Raw genomic sequence first — 22,911 nt, 5'->3', positions numbered from 1 at the left:
ATTGTATTTACGCTGTTTTATCCTATGCTTTATTAAATTGTATTTATGTTGTTTTATCCTATGCTTTAATAAATTGTATTTCTGTTGTTTTAACCTATGCTTTATTAAATTGTGTTTAGTTTGTTTTAACCTATGCTTTATTAAATTGTATTTATGCTGTTTTAACCTATGCTTTATTAAATTGTATTTATGTTGTTTTATCCTATGCTTTATTAAATTGTATTTATGTTGTTTTATCCTATGCTTTATTAAATTGTATTTATGTTGTTTTAACCTATGCTTTATTAAATTGTATTTATGTTGTTTTATCCTATGCTTTATTAAATTGTATTTATGTTGTTTTAACCTATGCTTTATTAAATTGTATTTATGCTGTTTTATCCTATGCTTTATTAAATTGTATTTATGTTGTTTTATCCTATGCTTTATTAAATTGTATTTATGTTGTTTCAACCTATGCTTTATTAAATTGAATATATGTTGTTTTATCCTATGCTTTATTAAATTGTATTTATGTTGTTTATCCTATGCTTTATTAAATTGTATTTATGTTGTTTTAACCTATGCTTTATTAAATTGTATTTATGTTGTTTTATCCTATGCTTTACTAAATTGTATTTATGTTGTTTTATCCTATGTTTTATTAAATTGTATTTATGTTGTTTTATCCTATGCTTTATTGAATTGTATTTATGTTGTTTTATCCTATGCTTTATTAAATTGTATTTATGTTGTTTTATCCTATGCTTTATTAAATTGTATTTATGTTGTTTTATCCTATGCTTTATTAAATTGTATTTATGTTGTTTTATCCGATGATTTATTAAATTGTATTTATGTTGTTTTATCCTATGTTTTATTAAATTGTATTTATGTTGTTTTATCTTATGCTTTATTAAATTGTATTTATGTTGTTTTGTCCTATGCTTTATTAAATTGTATTTATGTTGTTTTAACCCATGCTTTATTAAATTGCATTTATGTTGTTTTATCTTATGCTTTATTAAATTGTATTTATGTTGTTTTATCCTATCCTTTTTTAAATTGTATTTATGTTGTTTTATCCTATGCTTTATTAAATTGTATATATGTTGTTTTTTCCTATGCTTTATTAAATTGTAGTTATGTTGTTTTGTCCTATACTTTATTAAATTGTATTTATGTTGTTTTATCCTATGCTTATTAAGTTGTATTTATGTTGTTTTATCCTATGCTTTATTAAATTGTATTTATGTTGTTTTATCCTATGCTTTATTAAATTGTATTTACGCTGTTTTATCCTATGCTTTATTAAATTGTATTTATGTTGTTTTATCCTATGCTTTAATAAATTGTATTTCTGTTGTTTTAACCTATGCTTTATTAAATTGTGTTTAGTTTGTTTTAACCTATGCTTTATTAAATTGTATTTATGCTGTTTTAACCTATGCTTTATTAAATTGTATTTATGTTGTTTTATCCTATGCTTTATTAAATTGTATTTATGTTGTTTTATCCTATGCTTTATTAAATTGTATTTATGTTGTTTTAACCTATGCTTTATTAAATTGTATTTATGTTGTTTTATCCTATGCTTTATTAAATTGTATTTATGTTGTTTTAACCTATGCTTTATTAAATTGTATTTATGCTGTTTTATCCTATGCTTTATTAAATTGTATTTATGTTGTTTTATCCTATGCTTTATTAAATTGTATTTATGTTGTTTCAACCTATGCTTTATTAAATTGAATATATGTTGTTTTATCCTATGCTTTATTAAATTGTATTTATGTTGTTTATCCTATGCTTTATTAAATTGTATTTATGTTGTTTTAACCTATGCTTTATTAAATTGTATTTATGTTGTTTTATCCTATGCTTTACTAAATTGTATTTATGTTGTTTTATCCTATGTTTTATTAAATTGTATTTATGTTGTTTTATCCTATGCTTTATTGAATTGTATTTATGTTGTTTTATCCTATGCTTTATTAAATTGTATTTATGTTGTTTTATCCTATGCTTTATTAAATTGTATTTATGTTGTTTTATCCTATGCTTTATTAAATTGTATTTATGTTGTTTTATCCGATGATTTATTAAATTGTATTTATGTTGTTTTATCCTATGTTTTATTAAATTGTATTTATGTTGTTTTATCGTATGCTTTATTAAATTGTATTTATGTTGTTTTATCCTATGCTTTATTAAATTGTATTTATGTTGTTTTATCCGATGATTTATTAAATTGTATTTATGTTGTTTTATCCTATGTTTTATTAAATTGTATTTATGCTGTTTTATCCTATGCTTTATTAAATTGTATTTATGTTGTTTTATCCTATGCTTTATTAAATTGTATTTATGTTGTTTTTTCCTATGCTTTATTAAATTGTATGCATGTTGTTTTATCCTATGCTTTATTAAATTCTATTTATGTTGTTTTATCCTATGCTTTATTAAATTGTATTTATGATGTTTTATCGTATGCTTTATTAAATTGTATTTATGTTGTTTTATCCTAAGCTTTATTAAATTGTGTTTATGTTGTTTTATCCTATGCTTTATTAAATTATATTTATGTTGTTTTATCCTATGCTTTATTAAATTGTGTTTATGTTGTTTTATCCTATGCTTCATTAAAATGTATTTATGTTGTTTTATCCTGTGCTTAATTAAATTGTGTTTATGTTGTTTTATCCTATGCTTGATTAAATTGTATTTATGTTGTTTTAACCCATGTTTTATTAAATTGTATTTATGTTGTTTTATCCTATGCTTTATTAAATTGTATTTATCTTGTTTTATCGTATGCTTTATTAAACTGCATTTATGTTGTTTTATCCTTTGCTTTATTAAATTGTATTTATGTTGTTTTGTCCTATGCTTTATTAAATTGTTTTTATGTTGTTTTAACCCATGCTTCAGTAAATTGTATTTATGTTGTTTTATCTTATGCTTTATTAAATTGTATTTATGTTGTTTTGTCCTATGCTTTATTAAATTGTATTTATGTTGTTTTAACCCATGCTTTATTAAATTGTATTTATGTTGTTTTATCCTATGCTTTATTAAATTGTATATATGTTGTTTTATCCTATGTTTTATTAAATTGTATTTATGTTGGTTTGTCCTATGCTTTATTAAATTGTATTTATGTTGTTTTAGCCTATGCTTTATTAAATTGTATTTATGTTGTTTTATCCTATGCTTATTAAGTTGTATTTATGTTGTTTTATCCTATGCTTTATTAAATTGTATTTATGTTGTTTTATCCTATGCTTTATTAAATTGTATTTACGCTGTTTTATCCTATGCTTTATTAAATTGTATTTATGTTGTTTTATCCTATGCTTTAATAAATTGTATTTCTGTTGTTTTAACCTATGCTTTATTAAATTGTGTTTAGTTTGTTTTAACCTATGCTTTATTAAATTGTATTTATGCTGTTTTAACCTATGCTTTATTAAATTGTATTTATGTTGTTTTATCCTATGCTTTATTAAATTGTATTTATGTTGTTTTATCCTATGCTTTATTAAATTGTATTTATGTTGTTTTAACCTATGCTTTATTAAACTGTATTTATGTTGTTTTATCCTATGCTTTATTAAATTGTATTTATGTTGTTTTTACCTATGCTTTATTAAATTGTATTTATGCTGTTTTATCCTATGCTTTATTAAATTGTATTTATGTTGTTTTATCCTATGCTTTATTAAATTGTATTTATGTTGTTTCAACCTATGCTTTATTAAATTGAATATATGTTGTTTTATCCTATGCTTTATTAAATTGTATTTATGTTGTTTTATCCTATGCTTTATTAAATTGTATTTATGTTGTTTTATCCTATGCTTTATTAAATTGTATTTATGTTGTTTTATCCGATGATTTATTAAATTGTATTTATGTTGTTTTATCCTATGTTTTATTAAATTGTATTTATGTTGTTTTATCGTATGCTTTATTAAATTGTATTTATGTTGTTTTAAACTATGCTTTATTAAATTGTGTTTAGTTTGTTTTAACCTATGCTTTATTAAATTGTATTTATGCTGTTTTAACCTATGCTTTATTAAATTGTATTTATGTTGTTTTATCCTATGCTTTATTAAATTGTATTTATGTTGTTTTATCCTATGCTTTATTAAATTGTATTTATGTTGTTTTAACCTATGCTTTATTAAATTGTATTTATGTTGTTTTATCCTATGCTTTATTAAATTGTATTTATGTTGTTTTAACCTATGCTTTATTAAATTGTATTTATGCTGTTTTATCCTATGCTTTATTAAATTGTATTTATGTTGTTTTATCCTATGCTTTATTAAATTGTATTTATGTTGTTTCAACCTATGCTTTATTAAATTGAATATATGTTGTTTTATCCTATGCTTTATTAAATTGTATTTATGTTGTTTATCCTATGCTTTATTAAATTGTATTTATGTTGTTTTAACCTATGCTTTATTAAATTGTATTTATGTTGTTTTATCCTATGCTTTACTAAATTGTATTTATGTTGTTTTATCCTATGTTTTATTAAATTGTATTTATGTTGTTTTATCCTATGCTTTATTGAATTGTATTTATGTTGTTTTATCCTATGCTTTATTAAATTGTATTTATGTTGTTTTATCCTATGCTTTATTAAATTGTATTTATGTTGTTTTATCCTATGCTTTATTAAATTGTATTTATGTTGTTTTATCCGATGATTTATTAAATTGTATTTATGTTGTTTTATCCTATGTTTTATTAAATTGTATTTATGTTGTTTTATCGTATGCTTTATTAAATTGTATTTATGTTGTTTTATCCTATGCTTTATTAATTTGGATTTATGTTGTTTTATCCTATGCTTTATTAAATTGTATTTATGTTGTTTTATCCTATGCTTTATTAAATTGTATTTATGTTGTTTTATCCTATGCTTTATTAAATTGTATTTATGTTGTTTTTTCCTATGCTTTATTAAATTGTATGCATGTTGTTTTATCCTATGCTTTATTAAATTCTATTTATGTTGTTTTATACTATGCTTTATTAAATTCTATTTATGTTGTTTTATCCTATGCTTTATTAAATTGTATTTATGTTGTTTTATCCTATGCTTTATTAAATTGTATTTATGTTGTTTCAACCTATGCTTTATTAAATTGAATATATGTTGTTTTATCCTATGCTTTATTAAATTGTATTTATGTTGTTTATCCTATGCTTTATTAAATTGTATTTATGTTGTTTTAACCTATGCTTTATTAAATTGTATTTATGTTGTTTTATCCTATGCTTTACTAAATTGTATTTATGTTGTTTTATCCTATGTTTTATTAAATTGTATTTATGTTGTTTTATCCTATGCTTTATTGAATTGTATTTATGTTGTTTTATCCTATGCTTTATTAAATTGTATTTATGTTGTTTTATCCTATGCTTTATTAAATTGTATTTATGTTGTTTTATCCTATGCTTTATTAAATTGTATTTATGTTGTTTTATCCGATGATTTATTAAATTGTATTTATGTTGTTTTATCCTATGTTTTATTAAATTGTATTTATGTTGTTTTATCGTATGCTTTATTAAATTGTATTTATGTTGTTTTATCCTATGCTTTATTAAATTGTATTTATGTTGTTTTATCCTATGCTTTATTAAATTGTATTTATGTTGTTTTATCCTATGCTTTATTAAATTGTATTTATGTTGTTTTATCCTATGCTTTATTAAATTGTATTTATGTTGTTTTTTCCTATGCTTTATTAAATTGTATGCATGTTGTTTTATCCTATGCTTTATTAAATTCTATTTATGTTGTTTTATCCTATGCTTTATTAAATTGTATTTATGATGTTTTATTGTATGCTTTATTAAATTGTATTTATGTTGTTTTATCCTAAGCTTTATTAAATTGTGTTTATGTTGTTTTATCCTATGCTTTATTAAATTATATTTATGTTGTTTTATCCTATGCTTTATTAAATTGTGTTTATGTTGTTTTATCCTATGCTTCATTAAAATGTATTTATGTTGTTTTATCCTATGCTTTATTAAATTTTATTTATGTTGTTTTATCCTATGCTTTATTAAATTGTATTTATGTTGTTTTAACCTATGCTTTATTAAATTGTATTTATGTTGTTTCAACCTATGCTTTATTAAATTGAATATATGTTGTTTTATCCTATGCTTTATTAAATTGTATTTATGTTGTTTCAACCTATGCTTTATTAAATTGAATATATGTTGTTTTATCCTATGCTTTATTAAATTGTATTTATGTTGTTTATCCTATGCTTTATTAAATTGTATTTATGTTGTTTTAACCTATGCTTTATTAAATTGTATTTATGTTGTTTTATCCTATGCTTTACTAAATTGTATTTATGTTGTTTTATCCTATGTTTTATTAAATTGTATTTATGTTGTTTTATCCTATGCTTTATTGAATTGTATTTATGTTGTTTTATCCTATGCTTTATTAAATTGTATTTATGTTGTTTTATCCGATGATTTATTAAATTGTATTTATGTTGTTTTATCCTATGTTTTATTAAATTGTATTTATGTTGTTTTATCGTATGCTTTATTAAATTGTATTTATGTTGTTTTATCCTATGCTTTATTAATTTGGATTTATGTTGTTTTATCCTATGCTTTATTAAATTGTATTTATGTTGTTTTATCCTATGCTTTATTAAATTGTATTTATGTTGTTTTATCCTATGCTTTATTAAATTGTATTTATGTTGTTTTTTCCTATGCTTTATTAAATTGTATGCATGTTGTTTTATCCTATGCTTTATTAAATTCTATTTATGTTGTTTTATCCTATGCTTTATTAAATTCTATTTATGTTGTTTTATCCTATGCTTTATTAAATTGTATTTATGATGTTTTATCGTATGCTTTATTAAATTGTATTTATGTTGTTTTATCCTAAACTTTATTAAATTGTGTTTATGTTGTTTTATCCTATGCTTTATTAAATTATATTTATGTTGTTTTATCCTATGCTTTATTAAATTGTGTTTATGTTGTTTTATCCTATGCTTCATTAAAATGTATTTATGTTGTTTTATCCTATGCTTAATTAAATTGTGTTTATGTTGTTTTATCCTATGCTTGATTAAATTGTATTTATGTTGTTTTAACCCATGTTTTATTAAATTGTATTTATGTTGTTTTATCCTATGCTTTATTAAATTGTATTTATCTTGTTTTATCGTATGCTTTATTAAACTGCATTTATGTTGTTTTATCCTTTGCTTTATTAAATTGTATTTATGTTGTTTTGTCCTATGCTTTATTAAATTGTATTTATGTTGTTTTAACCCATGCTTCAGTAAATTGTATTTATGTTGTTTTATCTTATGCTTTATTAAATTGTATTTATGTTGTTTTGTCCTATGCTTTATTAAATTGTATTTATGTTGTTTTAACCTATGCTTTATTAAATTGAATATATGTTGTTTTATCCTATGCTTTATTAAATTGAATATATGTTGTTTTATCCTATGCTTTATTAAATTGTATTTATGTTGTTTATCCTATGCTTTATTAAATTGTATTTATGTTGTTTTAACCTATGCTTTATTAAATTGTATTTATGTTGTTTTATCCTATGCTTTACTAAATTGTATTTATGTTGTTTTATCCTATGTTTTATTAAATTGTATTTATGTTGTTTTATCCTATGCTTTATTGAATTGTATTTATGTTGTTTTATCCTATGCTTTATTAAATTGTATTTATGTTGTTTTATCCTATGCTTTATTAAATTGTATTTATGTTGTTTTATCCTATGCTTTATTAAATTGTATTTATGTTGTTTTATCCGATGATTTATTAAATTGTATTTATGTTGTTTTATCCTATGTTTTATTAAATTGTATTTATGTTGTTTTATCGTATGCTTTATTAAATTGTATTTATGTTGTTTTATCCTATGCTTTATTAAATTGGATTTATGTTGTTTTATCCTATGCTTTATTAAATTGTATTTATGTTGTTTTATCCTATGCTTTATTAAATTGTATTTATGTTGTTTTATCCTATGCTTTATTAAATTGTATTTATGTTGTTTTTTCCTATGCTTTATTAAATTGTATGCATGTTGTTTTATCCTATGCTTTATTAAATTCTATTTATGTTGTTTTATCCTATGCTTTATTAAATTCTATTTATGTTGTTTTATCCTATGCTTTATTAAATTGTATTTATGATGTTTTATCGTATGCTTTATTAAATTGTATTTATGTTGTTTTATCCTAAGCTTTATTAAATTGTGTTTATGTTGTTTTATCCTATGCTTTATTAAATTATATTTATGTTGTTTTATCCTATGCTTTATTAAATTGTGTTTATGTTGTTTTATCCTATGCTTCATTAAAATGTATTTATGTTGTTTTATCCTATGCTTAATTAAATTGTGTTTATGTTGTTTTATCCTATGCTTGATTAAATTGTATTTATGTTGTTTTAACCCATGTTTTATTAAATTGTATTTATGTTGTTTTATCCTATGCTTTATTAAATTGTATTTATCTTGTTTTATCGTATGCTTTATTAAACTGCATTTATGTTGTTTTATCCTTTGCTTTATTAAATTGTATTTATGTTGTTTTGTCCTATGCTTTATTAAATTGTATTTATGTTGTTTTAACCCATGCTTCAGTAAATTGTATTTATGTTGTTTTATCTTATGCTTTATTAAATTGTATTTATGTTGTTTTGTCCTATGCTTTATTAAATTGTATTTATGTTGTTTTAACCCATGCTTTATTAAATTGTATTTATGTTGTTTTATCCTATGCTTTATTAAATTGTATATATGTTGTTTTATCCTATGTTTTATTAAATTGTATTTATGTTGGTTTGTCCTATGCTTTATTAAATTGTATTTATGTTGTTTTAGCCTATGCTTTATTAAATTGTATTTATGTTGTTTTATCCTATGCTTTATTAAATTGTATTTATGTTGTTTTATCCTTTGCTTTATTAAATTGTATTTATGTTGTTTTATCCTATGCTTTATTAAATTGTATGTATGTTGTTTTATCCTATGCTTTATTAAATTGTATTTATGTTGTTTTATCCTATGCTTTATTAAATTGTATTCATGTTGTTTTATCCTATGCTTTATTAAATTGTTTTTATGTTGTTTTATCCTATGCTTTATTAAATTGTATTTATGTTTTTTATCCTATGCTTTATTAAATTGTATCTATGTTGTTTTATCCTATGCTTTATTAAATTGTATTTATGTTGTTTTGTCCTATGCTTTATTAAATTGTATTTATGTTGTTTTAACCCATGCATCATTAAATTGTATTTATGATGTTTTATCTTATGCTTTATTAAATTGCATTTATGTTGTTTTATCCTATGCTTTATTATATTGTATTTATGTTGTTTTATCCTATGCTTTATTAAATTGTATTTATGTTGTTTTGTACTATGCTTTATTAAATTGTATTTATGCTGTTTTAACCCATGCTTCATTAAATTGTATTTATGTTGTTTTATCTTATGCTTTATTAAATTGTATTTATGTTGTTTTGTCCTATGCTTTATTAAATTGTATTTATGTTGTTTTAACCCATGCTTTATTAAATTGCATTTATGTTGTTTTATCTTATGCTTTATTAAATTGTATTTATGTTGTTTTATCCTATCCTTTTTTAAATTGTATTTATGTTGTTTAATCCTATGCTTTATTAAATTGTATATATGTTGTTTTTTCCTATGCTTTATTAAATTGTATTTATGTTGTTTTGTCCTATGCTTTATTTAATTGTATTTATGTTGTTTTATCCTATGCTTATTAAGTTGTATTTATGTTGTTTTATCCTATGCTTTATTAAATTGTATTTATGTTGTTTTATCCTATGCTTTATTAAATTGTATTTACGCTGTTTTATCCTATGCTTTATTAAATTGTATTTATGTTGTTTTATCCTATGCTTTAATAAATTGTATTTCTGTTGTTTTAACCTATGCTTTATTAAATTGTGTTTAGTTTGTTTTAACCTATGCTTTATTAAATTGTATTTATGCTGTTTTAACCTATGCTTTATTAAATTGTATTTATGTTGTTTTATCCTATGCTTTATTAAATTGTATTTATGTTGTTTTGTCCTTTGCTTTATTAAATTGTATTTATGTTGTTTTAACCCATGCTTTATTAAATTGTATTTATGTTGTTTTATCCTATGCTTTATTAAATTGTATATATGTTGTTTTATCCTATGTTTTATTAAATTGTATTTATGTTGGTTTGTCCTTTGCTTTATTAAATTGTATTTATGTTGTTTTAGCCTATGCTTTATTAAATTGTATTTATGTTGTTTTATCCTATGCTTTATTAAATTGTATTTATGTTGTTTTATCCTTTGCTTTATTAAATTGTATTTATGTTGTTTTATCCTATGCTTTATTAAATTGTATGTATGTTGTTTTATCCTATGCTTTATTAAATTGTATTTATGTTGTTTTATCCTATGCTTTATTAAATTGTATTTATGTTGTTTTATCCTATGCTTTATTAAATTGTTTTTATGTTGTTTTATCCTATGCTTTATTAAATTGTATTTATGTTTTTTTATCCTATGCTTTATTAAATTGTATATATGTTGTTTTATCCTATGCTTTATTAAATTGTATTTATGTTGTTTTGTCCTATGCTTTATTAAATTGTATTTATGTTGTTTTAACCCATGCTTTATTAAATTGTATTTATGTTGTTTTATCCTATGCTTTATTAAATTGTATTTATGTGGTTTTATCCTATGCTTTATTAAATTGTGTTTATGTTGTTTTATCCTATGCTTTATTAAATTGTATTTATGTTGTTTTATGTTATGCTTTATTAAATTGTATTTATGTTGTTTTGTCCTATGCTTTATTAAATTGTATTTATGTTGTTTTAACCCATGCTTTATTAAACTGCATTTATGTTGTTTTATCTTATGCTTTATTAAATTGTATTTATGTTGTTTTATCCTATGCTTTATTAAATTGTATTTATGTTGTTTTTTCCTATGCTTTATTACATTGTATATATGTTGTTTTATCCTATGCTTTATTAATTTGTATTGATGCTGTTTTGTCCTATGCTTTATTAAATTGTATTTATGTTGTTTCAACCTATGCTTATTAAATTGTATTTATGTTGTTTTATCCTATGCTTTATTAAATTGTGTTTATGTTGTTTTAACCCATGCTTTATTAAATTGTATTTATGTTGTTTTATCCTATGCTTTATTAAACTGCATCTATGTTATTTTATCCTATGCTTTATTAAATTGTATTTATGTTGTTTTATCCTATGCTTTATTAAATTGTATTTATGTGGTTTTATCCTATGCTTTATTAAATTGTATTCATGTTGTTTTATCTTATGCTTTATTAAATTGTATTTATGTTGTTTTATCTTATGCTTTATTAAATTGTAATTATGTTGTTTTATCCTATGCTTTATTAAATTGTATTTATCTGGTTTTATCCTATGCTTTATTAAATTGTATTTATGTTGTTTTATCCTATGTTTTATTAAATTGTATTTATGTTGTTTTATCCTATGCTTTATTAAATTGTATTTATGTTGTTTTGTACTATGCTTTATTAAATTGTATTTATGCTGTTTTAACCCATGCTTCATTAAATTGTATTTATGTTGTTTTATCTTATGCTTTATTAAATTGTATTTATGTTGTTTTGTCCTATGCTTTATTAAATTGTATTTATGTTGTTTTAACCCATGCTTTATTAAATTGCATTTATGTTGTTTTATCTTATGCTTTATTAAATTGTGTTTATGTTGTTTTATCCTATCCTTTTTTAAATTGTATTTATGTTGTTTTATCCTATGCTTTATTAAATTGTATATATGTTGTTTTTTCCTATGCTTTATTAAATTGTATTTATGTTGTTTTGTCCTATGCTTTATTAAATTGTATTTATGTTGTTTTATCCTATGCTTATTAAGTTGTATTTATGTTGTTTTATCCTATGCTTTATTAAATTGTATTTATGTTGTTTTATCCTATGCTTTATTAAATTGTATTTACGCTGTTTTATCCTATGCTTTATTAAATTGTATTTATGTTGTTTTATCCTATGCTTTAATAAATTGTATTTCTGTTGTTTTAACCTATGCTTTATTAAATTGTGTTTAGTTTGTTTTAACCTATGCTTTATTAAATTGTATTTATGCTGTTTTAACCTATTTTTTATTAAATTGTATTTATGTTGTTTTATCCTATGCTTTATTAAATTGTATTTATGTTGTTTTTTCCTATGCTTTATTAAATTGTATCTATGTTGTTTTATCCTATGCTTTATTAAATTGTATTTATGTTGTTTTGTCCTATGCTTTATTAAATTGTATTGATGTTGTTTTAACCCATGCTTCATTAAATTGTATTTGTGTTGTTTTATCTTATGCTTTATTAAATTGTATTTATGTTGTTTTATCCTATGCTTTATTAAATTGTATTTATGTTGTTTTATCCTATGCTTTATTAAATTGTATTATGTTGTTTTATCCTATGCTTTATTAAATTGTATTTATGTTGTTTTATCCTATGCTTTATTAAATTGTGTTTATGTTGTTTTATCCTATGCTTTATTAAATTGTATTTATGTTGTTTTAACCCATGCTTTATTAAATTGTATTCATGTTGTTTTATCCTATGCTTTATTAAATTGTATTTATATTGTTTTATCCTATGGTTTATTAAATTGTATTTATGTTGTTTTGTCCTATGCTTTATTAAATTGTATTTATGCTGTTTTAACCCATGCTTCATTAAATTGTATTTATGTTGTTTTATCTTATGCTTTATTAAAATGTATTTATGTTGTTTTGTCCTATGCTTTATTAAATTGTATTTATGTTGTTTTAACCCATGCTTTATTAAATTGCATTTATGTTGTTTTATCTTATGCTTTATTAAATTGTATTTATGTTGTTTTATCCTATCCTTTTTTAAATTGTATTTATGTTGTTTTATCCTATGCTTTATTAAATTGTATATATGTTGTTTTTTCCTATGCTTTATTAAATTGTATTTATGTTGTTTTGTCCTATGCTTTATTAAATTGTATTTATGTTGTTTTATCCTATGCTTATTAAGTTGTATTTATGTTGTTTTATCCTATGCTTTATTAAATTGTATTTATGTTGTTTTATCCTATGCTTTATTAAATTGCATTTACGCTGTTTAATCCTATGCTTTATTAAATTGTATTTATGTTGTTTTATCCTATGTTTTATTAAATTGTATTTATGTTGTTTTATCCTATGCTTTATTAAATTGTATTTATGTTGTTTTATCCTATGCTTTATTAAATTGTATTTATGTTGTTTTATCCGATGATTTATTAAATTGTATTTATGTTGTTTTATCCTATGTTTTATTAAATTGTATTTATGTTGTTTTATCCTATGCTTTAATAAATTGTATTTCTGTTGGTTTAACCTATGCTTTATTAAATTGTGTTTAGTGTGTTTTAACCTATGCTTTATTAAATTGTATTTATGTTGTTTATCCTATGCTTTATTAAATTGTATTTATGTTGTTTTAACCTATGCTTTATTAAATTGTATTTATGTTGTTTTATCCTATGCTTTACTAAATTGTATTTATGTTGTTTTATCCTATGCTTTATTAAATTGTATTTATGTTGTTTTATCCTATGCTTTATTGAATTGTATTTATGTTGTTTTATCCTATGCTTTATTAAATTGTATTTATGTTGTTTTATCCTATGCTTTATTAAATTGTATTTATGTTGTTTTATCCTATGCTTTATTAAATTGTATTTATGTTGTTTTATCCGATGATTTATTAAATTGTATTTATGTTGTTTTATCCTATGTTTTATTAAATTGTATTTATGTTGTTTTATCGTATGCTTTATTAAATTGTATTTATGTTGTTTTATCCTATGCTTTATTAAATTGGATTTATGTTGTTTTATCCTATGCTTTATTAAATTGTATTTATATTGTTTTATCCTATGCTTTATTAAATTGTATTTATGTTGTTTTATCCTATGCTTTATTAAATTGTATTTATGTTGTTTTTTCCTATGCTTTATTAAATTGTATGCATGTTGTTTTATCCTATGCTTTATTAAATTCTATTTATGTTGTTTTATCCTATGCTTTATTAAATTCTATTTATGTTGTTTTATCCTATGCTTTATTAAATTGTATTTATGATGTTTTATTGTATGCTTTATTAAATTGTATTTATGTTGTTTTATCCTATGCTTTATTAAATTGTGTTTATGTTGTTTTATCCTATGCTTTATTAAATTGTATTTATGTTGTTTTATCCTATGCTTTATTAAATTGTGTTTATGTTTTTTTATCCTATGCTTCATTAAAATGTATTTATGTTGTTTTATCCTATGCTTCATTAAATTGTGTTTATGTTGTTTTATCCTATGCTTGATTAAATTGTATTTATGTTGTTTTAACCCATGTTTTATTAAATTGTATTTATGTTGTTTTATCCTATGCTTTATTAAATTGTATTTATCTTGTTTTATCGTATGCTTTATTAAACTGCATTTATGTTGGTTTATCCTTTGCTTTATTAAATTGTATTTATGTTGTTTTGTCCTATGCTTTATTAAATTGTATTTATGTTGTTTTAACCCATGCTTCAGTAAATTGTATTTATGTTGTTTTATCTTATGCTTTATTAAATTGTATTTATGTTGTTTTGTCCTATGCTTTATTAAATTGTATTTATGTTGTTTTAACCCATGCTTTATTAAATTGTATTTATGTTGTTTTATCCTATGCTTTATTAAATTGTATATATGTTGTTTTATCCTATGTTTTATTAAATTGTATTTATGTTGGTTTGTCCTATGCTTTATTAAATTGTATTTATGTTGTTTTAGCCTATGCTTTATTAAATTGTATTTATGTTGTTTTATCCTATGCTTTATTAAATTGTATTTATGTTGTTTTATCCTTTGCTTTATTAAATTGTATTTATGTTGTTTTATCCTATGCTTTATTAAATTGTATGTATGTTGTTTTATCCTATGCTTTATTAAATTGTATTTATGTTATTTTATCCTATGCTTTATTAAATTGTATTTATGTTGTTTTATCCTATGCTTTATTAAATTGTTTTTATGTTGTTTTATCCTATGCTTTATTAAATTGTATTTATGTTTTTTTATCCTCTGCTTTATTAAATTGTATCTATGTTGTTTTATCCTATGCTTTATTAAATTGTATTTATGTAGTTTTGTCCTATGCTTTATTAAATTGTATTTATGTTGTTTTATCCTATGCTTTATTGAATTGTATTTATGTTGTTTTATCCTATGCTTTATTAAATTGTATTTATGTTGTTTTATCCTATGCTTTATTAAATTGTATTTATGTTGTTTTATCCTATGCTTTATTAAATTGTATTTATGTTGTTTTATCCGATGATTTATTAAATTGTATTTATGTTGTTTTATCCTATGTTTTATTAAATTGTATTTATGTTGTTTTATCGTATGCTTTATTAAATTGTATTTATGTTGTTTTATCCTATGCTTTATTAAATTGGATTTATGTTGTTTTATCCTATGCTTTATTAAATTGTATTTATATTGTTTTATCCTATGCTTTATTAAATTGTATTTATGTTGTTTTATCCTATGCTTTATTAAATTGTATTTATGTTGTTTTTTCCTATGCTTTATTAAATTGTATGCATGTTGTTTTATCCTATGCTTTATTAAATTCTATTTATGTTGTTTTATCCTATGCTTTATTAAATTCTATTTATGTTGTTTTATCCTATGCTTTATTAAATTGTATTTATGATGTTTTATCGTATGCTTTATTAAATTGTATTTATGTTGTTTTATCCTATGCTTTATTAAATTGTGTTTATGTTGTTTTATCCTATGCTTTATTAAATTGTATTTATGTTGTTTTATCCTATGCTTTATTAAATTGTGTTTATGTTTTTTTTATCCTATGCTTCATTAAAATGTATTTATGTTGTTTTATCCTATGCTTCATTAAATTGTGTTTATGTTGTTTTATCCTATGCTTGATTAAATTGTATTTATGTTGTTTTAACCCATGTTTTATTAAATTGTATTTATGTTGTTTTATCCTATGCTTTATTAAATTGTATTCATCTTGTTTTATCGTATGCTTTATTAAACTGCATTTATGTTGGTTTATCCTTTGCTTTATTAAATTGTATTTATGTTGTTTTGTCCTATGCTTTATTAAATTGTATTTATGTTGTTTTAACCCATGCTTCAGTAAATTGTATTTATGTTGTTTTATCTTATGCTTTATTAAATTGTATTTATGTTGTTTTGTCCTATGCTTTATTAAATTGTATTTATGTTGTTTTAACCCATGCTTTATTAAATTGTATTTATGTTGTTTTATCCTATGCTTTATTAAATTGTATATATGTGGTTTTATCCTATGTTTTATTAAATTGTATTTATGTTGGTTTGTCCTATGCTTTATTAAATTGTATTTATGTTGTTTTAGCCTATGCTTTATTAAATTGTATTTATGTTGTTTTATCCTATGCTTTATTAAATTGTATTTATGTTGTTTTATCCTTTGCTTTATTAAATTGTATTTATGTTGTTTTATCCTATGCTTTATTAAATTGTATGTATGTTTTTTTATCCTATGCTTTATTAAATTGTATTTATGTTATTTTATCCTATGCTTTATTAAATTGTATTTATGTTGTTTTATCCTATGCTTTATTAAATTGTTTTTATGTTGTTTTATCCTATGCTTTATTAAATTGTATTTTGTTTTTTTATCCTCTGCTTTATTAAATTGTATCTATGTTGTTTTATCCTATGCTTTATTAAATTGTATTTATGTAGTTTTGTCCTATGCTTTATTAAATTGTATTTATGTTGTTTTAACCCATGCATCATTAAATTGTATTTATGATGTTTTATCTTATGCTTTATTAAATTGCATTTATGTTGTTTTATCCTATGCTTTATTAAATTGTATTTATGTTGTTTTTTCCTATGCTTTATTAAATTGTATGCATGTTGTTTTATCCTATGCTTTATTAAATTCTATTTATGTTGTTTTATCCTATGCTTTATTAAATTCTATTTATGTTGTTTTATCCTATGCTTTATTAAATTCTATTTATGATGTTTTATCGTATGCTTTATTAAATTGTATTTATGTTGTTTTATCCTATGCTTTATTAAATTGTGTTTATGTTGTTTTATCCTATGCTTTATTAAATTGTATTTATGTTGTTTTATCCTATGCTTTATTAAATTGTGTTTATGTTTTTTTTATCCTATGCTTCATTAAAATGTATTTATGTTGTTTTATCCTATGCTTCATTAAATTGTGTTTATGTTGTTTTATCCTATGCTTGATTAAATTGTATTTATGTTGTTTTAACCCATGTTTTATTAAATTGTATTTATGTTGTTTTTTCCTATGCTTTATTAAATTGTATCTATGTTGTTTTATCCTATGCTTTATTAAATTGTATTTATGTTGTTTTGTCCTATGCTTTATTAAATTGTATTGATGTTGTTTTAACCCATGCTTCATTAAATTGTATTTGTGTTGTTTTATCTTATGCTTTATTAAATTGTATTTATGTTGTTTTATCCTATGCTTTATTAAATTGTATTTATGTTGTTTTATCCTATGCTTTATTAAATTGTATTATGTTGTTTTATCCTATGCTTTATTAAATTGTATTTATGTTGTTTTATCCTATGCTTTATTAAATTGTGTTTATGTTGTTTTATCCTATGCTTTATTAAATTGTATTTATGTTGTTTTAACCCATGCTTTATTAAATTGTATTTATGTTGTTTTATCCTATGCTTTATTAAATTGTATTTATATTGTTTTATCCTATGGTTTATTAAATTGTATTTATGTTGTTTTGTCCTATGCTTTATTAAATTGTATTTATGCTGTTTTAACCCATGCTTCATTAAATTGTATTTATGTTGTTTTATCTTATGCTTTATTAAAATGTATTTATGTTGTTTTGTCCTATGCTTTATTAAATTGTATTTATGTTGTTTTAACCCATGCTTTATTAAATTGCATTTATGTTGTTTTATCTTATGCTTTATTAAATTGTATTTATGTTGTTTTATCCTATCCTTTTTTAAATTGTATTTATGTTGTTTTATCCTATGCTTTATTAAATTGTATATATGTTGTTTTTTCCTATGCTTTATTAAATTGTATTTATGTTGTTTTGTCCTATGCTTTATTAAATTGTATTTATGTTGTTTTATCCTATGCTTATTAAGTTGTATTTATGTTGTTTTATCCTATGCTTTATTAAATTGTATTTATGTTTTTTTATCCTATGCTTTATTAAATTGCATTTACGCTGTTTAATCCTATGCTTTATTAAATTGTATTTATGTTGTTTTATCCTATGTTTTATTAAATTGTATTTATGTTGTTTTATCCTATGCTTTATTAAATTGTATTTATGTTGTTTTATCCTATGCTTTATTAAATTGTATTTATGTTGTTTTATCCGATGATTTATTAAATTGTATTTATGTTGTTTTATCCTATGTTTTATTAAATTGTATTTACGCTGTTTAATCCTATGCTTTATTAAATTGTATTTATGTTGTTTTATCCTATGTTTTATTAAATTGTATTTATGTTGTTTTATCCTATGCTTTATTAAATTGTATTTATGTTGTTTTATCCTATGCTTTATTAAATTGTATTTATGTTGTTTTATCCGATGATTTATTAAATTGTATTTATGTTGTTTTATCCTATGTTTTATTAAATTGTATTTATGTTGTTTTATCCTATGCTTTAATAAATTGTATTTCTGTTGGTTTAACCTATGCTTTATTAAATTGTGTTTAGTGTGTTTTAACCTATGCTTTATTAAATTGTATTTATGTTGTTTTATCCTATGCTTTATTAAATTGTTTTTATGTTGTTTTATCCTATGCTTTATTAAATTGTATTTTGTTTTTTTATCCTCTGCTTTATTAAATTGTATCTATGTTGTTTTATCCTATGCTTTATTAAATTGTATTTATGTAGTTTTGTCCTATGCTTTATTAAATTGTATTTATGTTGTTTTAACCCATGCATCATTAAATTGTATTTATGATGTTTTATCTTATGCTTTATTAAATTGCATTTATGTTGTTTTATCCTATGCTTTATTAAATTGTATTTATGTTGTTTTATCCTATGCTTTATTAAATTGTATTTATGTGGTTTTATCCTATGCTTTATTAAATTGTGTTTATGTTGTTTTATCCTATGCTTTATTAAATTGTATTTATGTTGTTTTATGTTATGCTTTATTAAATTGTATTTATGTTGTTTTGTCCTATGCTTTATTAAATTGTATTTATGTTGTTTTAACCCATGCTTTATTAAATTGTATATATGTTGTTTTATCCTATGCTTTATTAATTTGTATTGATGCTGTTTTGTCCTATGCTTTATTAAATTGTATTTATGTTGTTTTAACCTATGCTTATTAAATTGTATTTATGTTGTTTTATCCTATGCTTTATTAAATTGTATTTATGTTGTTTTAACCTATGCTTATTAAATTGTATTTATGTTGTTTTATCCTATGCTTTATTAAACTGCATCTATGTTATTTTATCATATGCTTTATTAAATTGTATTTATGTTGTTTTATCCTATGCTTTATTAAATTGTATTTATGTGGTTTTATCCTATGCTTTATTAAATTGTATTCATGTTGTTTTATCTTATGCTTTATTAAATTGTATTTATGTTGTTTTATCTTATGCTTTATTAAATTGTAATTATGTTGTTTTATCCTATGCTTTATTAAATTGTATTTATGTGGTTTTATCCTATGCTTTATTAAATTGTATTTATGTTGTTTTATCCTATGTTTTATTAAATTGTATATATGTTGTTTTTTCCTATGCTTTATTAAATTGTATTTATGTTGTTTTGTCCTATGCTTTATTAAATTGTATTTATGTTGTTTTATCCTATGCTTATTAAGTTGTATTTATGTTGTTTTATCCTATGCTTTATTAAATTGTATTTATGTTGTTTTATCCTATGCTTTATTAAACTGTATTTACGCTGTTTTATCCTATGCTTTATTAAATTGTATTTATGCTGTTTTAACCTATTTTTTATTAAATTGTATTTATGTTGTTTTATCCTATGCTTTATTAAATTGTATTTATGTTGTTTTTTCCTATGCTTTATTAAATTGTATCTATGTTGTTTTATCCTATGCTTTATTAAATTGTATTTATGTTGTTTTGTCCTATGCTTTATTAAATTGTATTGATGTTGTTTTAACCCATGCTTCATTAAATTGTATTTGTGTTGTTTTATCTTATGCTTTATTAAATTGTATTTATGTTGTTTTATCCTATGCTTTATTAAATTGTATTTATGTTGTTTTATCCTATGCTTTATTAAATTGTGTTTATGTTGTTTTATCCTATGCTTTATTAAATTGTATTTATGTTGTTTTAACCCATGCTTTATTAAATTGTATTTATGTTGTTTTATCCTATGCTTTATTAAATTGTATTTATATTGTTTTATCCTATGGTTTATTAAATTGTATTTATGTTGTTTTGTCCTATGCTTTATTAAATTGTATTTATGCTGTTTTAACCCATGCTTCATTAAATTGTATTTATGTTGTTTTATCTTATGCTTTATTAAATTGTATTTATGTTGTTTTGTCCTATGCTTTATTAAATTGTATTTATGTTGTTTTAACCCATGCTTTATTAAATTGCATTTATGTTGTTTTATCCTATCCTTTTTTAAATTGTATTTATGTTGTTTTATCCTATGCTTTATTAAATTGTATATATGTTGTTTTTTCCTATGCTTTATTAAATTGTATTTATGTTGTTTTGTCCTATGCTTTATTAAATTGTATTTATGTTGTTTTATCCTATGCTTATTAAGTTGTATTTATGTTGTTTTATCCTATGCTTTATTAAATTGTATTTATGTTGTTTTATCCTATGCTTTATTAAATTGCATTTACGCTGTTTAATCCTATGCTTTATTAAATTGTATTTATGTTGTTTTATCCTATGTTTTATTAAATTGTATTTATGTTGTTTTATCCTATGCTTTATTAAATTGTATTTATGTTGTTTTATCCTATGCTTTATTAAATTGTATTTATGTTGTTTTATCCGATGATTTATTAAATTGTATTTATGTTGCTTTATCCTATGTTTTATTAAATTGTATTTATGTTGTTTTATCCTATGCTTTAATAAATTGTATTTCTGTTGGTTTAACCTATGCTTTATTAAATTGTGTTTAGTTTGTTTTAACCTATGCTTTATTAAATTGTATTTATGTTGTTTATCCTATGCTTTATTAAATTGTATTTATGTTGTTTTAACCTATGCTTTATTAAATTGTATTTGTGTTGTTTTATCCTATGCTTTACTAAATTGTATTTATGTTGTTTTATCCTATGCTTTATTAAATTGTATTTATGTTGTTTTATCCTATGCTTTATTGAATTGTATTTATGTTGTTTTATCCTATGCTTTATTAAATTGTATTTATGTTGTTTTATCCTATGCTTTATTAAATTCTATTTATGTTGTTTTATCCTATGCTTTATTAAAGTGTATTTATGTTGTTTTATCCGATGATTTATTAAATTGTATTTATGTTGTTTTATCCTATGTTTTATTAAATTGTATTTATGTTGTTTTATCGTATGCTTTATTAAATTGTATTTATGTTGTTTTATCCTATGCTTTATTAAATTGGATTTATGTTGTTTTATCCTATGCTTTATTAAATTGTATTTATATTGTTTTATCCTATGCTTTATTAAATTGTATTTATGTTGTTTTATCCTATGCTTTATTAAATTGTATTTATGTTGTTTTTTCCTATGCTTTATTAAATTGTATGCATGTTGTTTTATCATATGCTTTATTAAATTCTATTTATGTTGTTTTATCCTATGCTTTATTAAATTCTATTTATGTTGTTTTATCCTATGCTTTATTAAATTGTATTTATGATGTTTTATCGTATGCTTTATTAAATTGTATTTATGTTGTTTTATCCTATGCTTTATTAAATTGTGTTTATGTTGTTTTATCCTATGCTTTATTAAATTGTATTTATGTTGTTTTATCCTATGCTTTATTAAATTGTGTTTATGTTTTTTTATCCTATGCTTCATTAAAATGTATTTATGTTGTTTTATCCTATGCTTCATTAAATTGTGTTTATGTTGTTTTATCCTATGCTTGATTAAATTGTATTTATGTTGTTTTAACCCATGTTTTACTAAATTGTATTTATGTTGTTTTATCCTATGCTTTATTAAATTGTATTTATCTTGTTTTATCGTATGCTTTATTAAACTGCATTTATGTTGTTTTATCCTTTGCTTTATTAAATTGTATTTATGTTGTTTTGTCCTATGCTTTATTAAATTGTATTTATGTTGTTTTAACCCATGCTTCAGTAAATTGTATTTATGTTGTTTTATATTATGCTTTATTAAATTGTATTTATGTTGTTTTGTCCTATGCTTTATTAAATTGTATTTATGTTGTTTTAACCCATGCTTTATTAAATTGTATTTATGTTGTTTTATCCTATGCTTTATTAAATTGTATATATGTTGTTTTATCCTATGTTTTATTAAATTGTATTTATGTTGGTTTGTCCTATGCTTTATTAAATTGTATTTATGTTGTTTTAGCCTATGCTTTATTAAATTGTATTTATGTTGTTTTATCCTATGCTTTATTAAATTGTATTTATGTTGTTTTATCCTTTGCTTTATTAAATTGTATTTATGTTGTTTTATCCTATGCTTTATTAAATTGTATTTATGTTATTTTATCCTATGCTTTATTAAA

This window comes from Phyllobates terribilis, unplaced genomic scaffold (assembly GCF_046119375.1).
Source record: "Phyllobates terribilis strain yellow unplaced genomic scaffold, ASM4611937v1 Scaffold_21__1_contigs__length_20361869, whole genome shotgun sequence".
NCBI lineage: Eukaryota > Metazoa > Chordata > Amphibia > Anura > Dendrobatidae > Phyllobates > Phyllobates terribilis.
Note: the sequence above shows the minus strand (reverse complement) of the source record.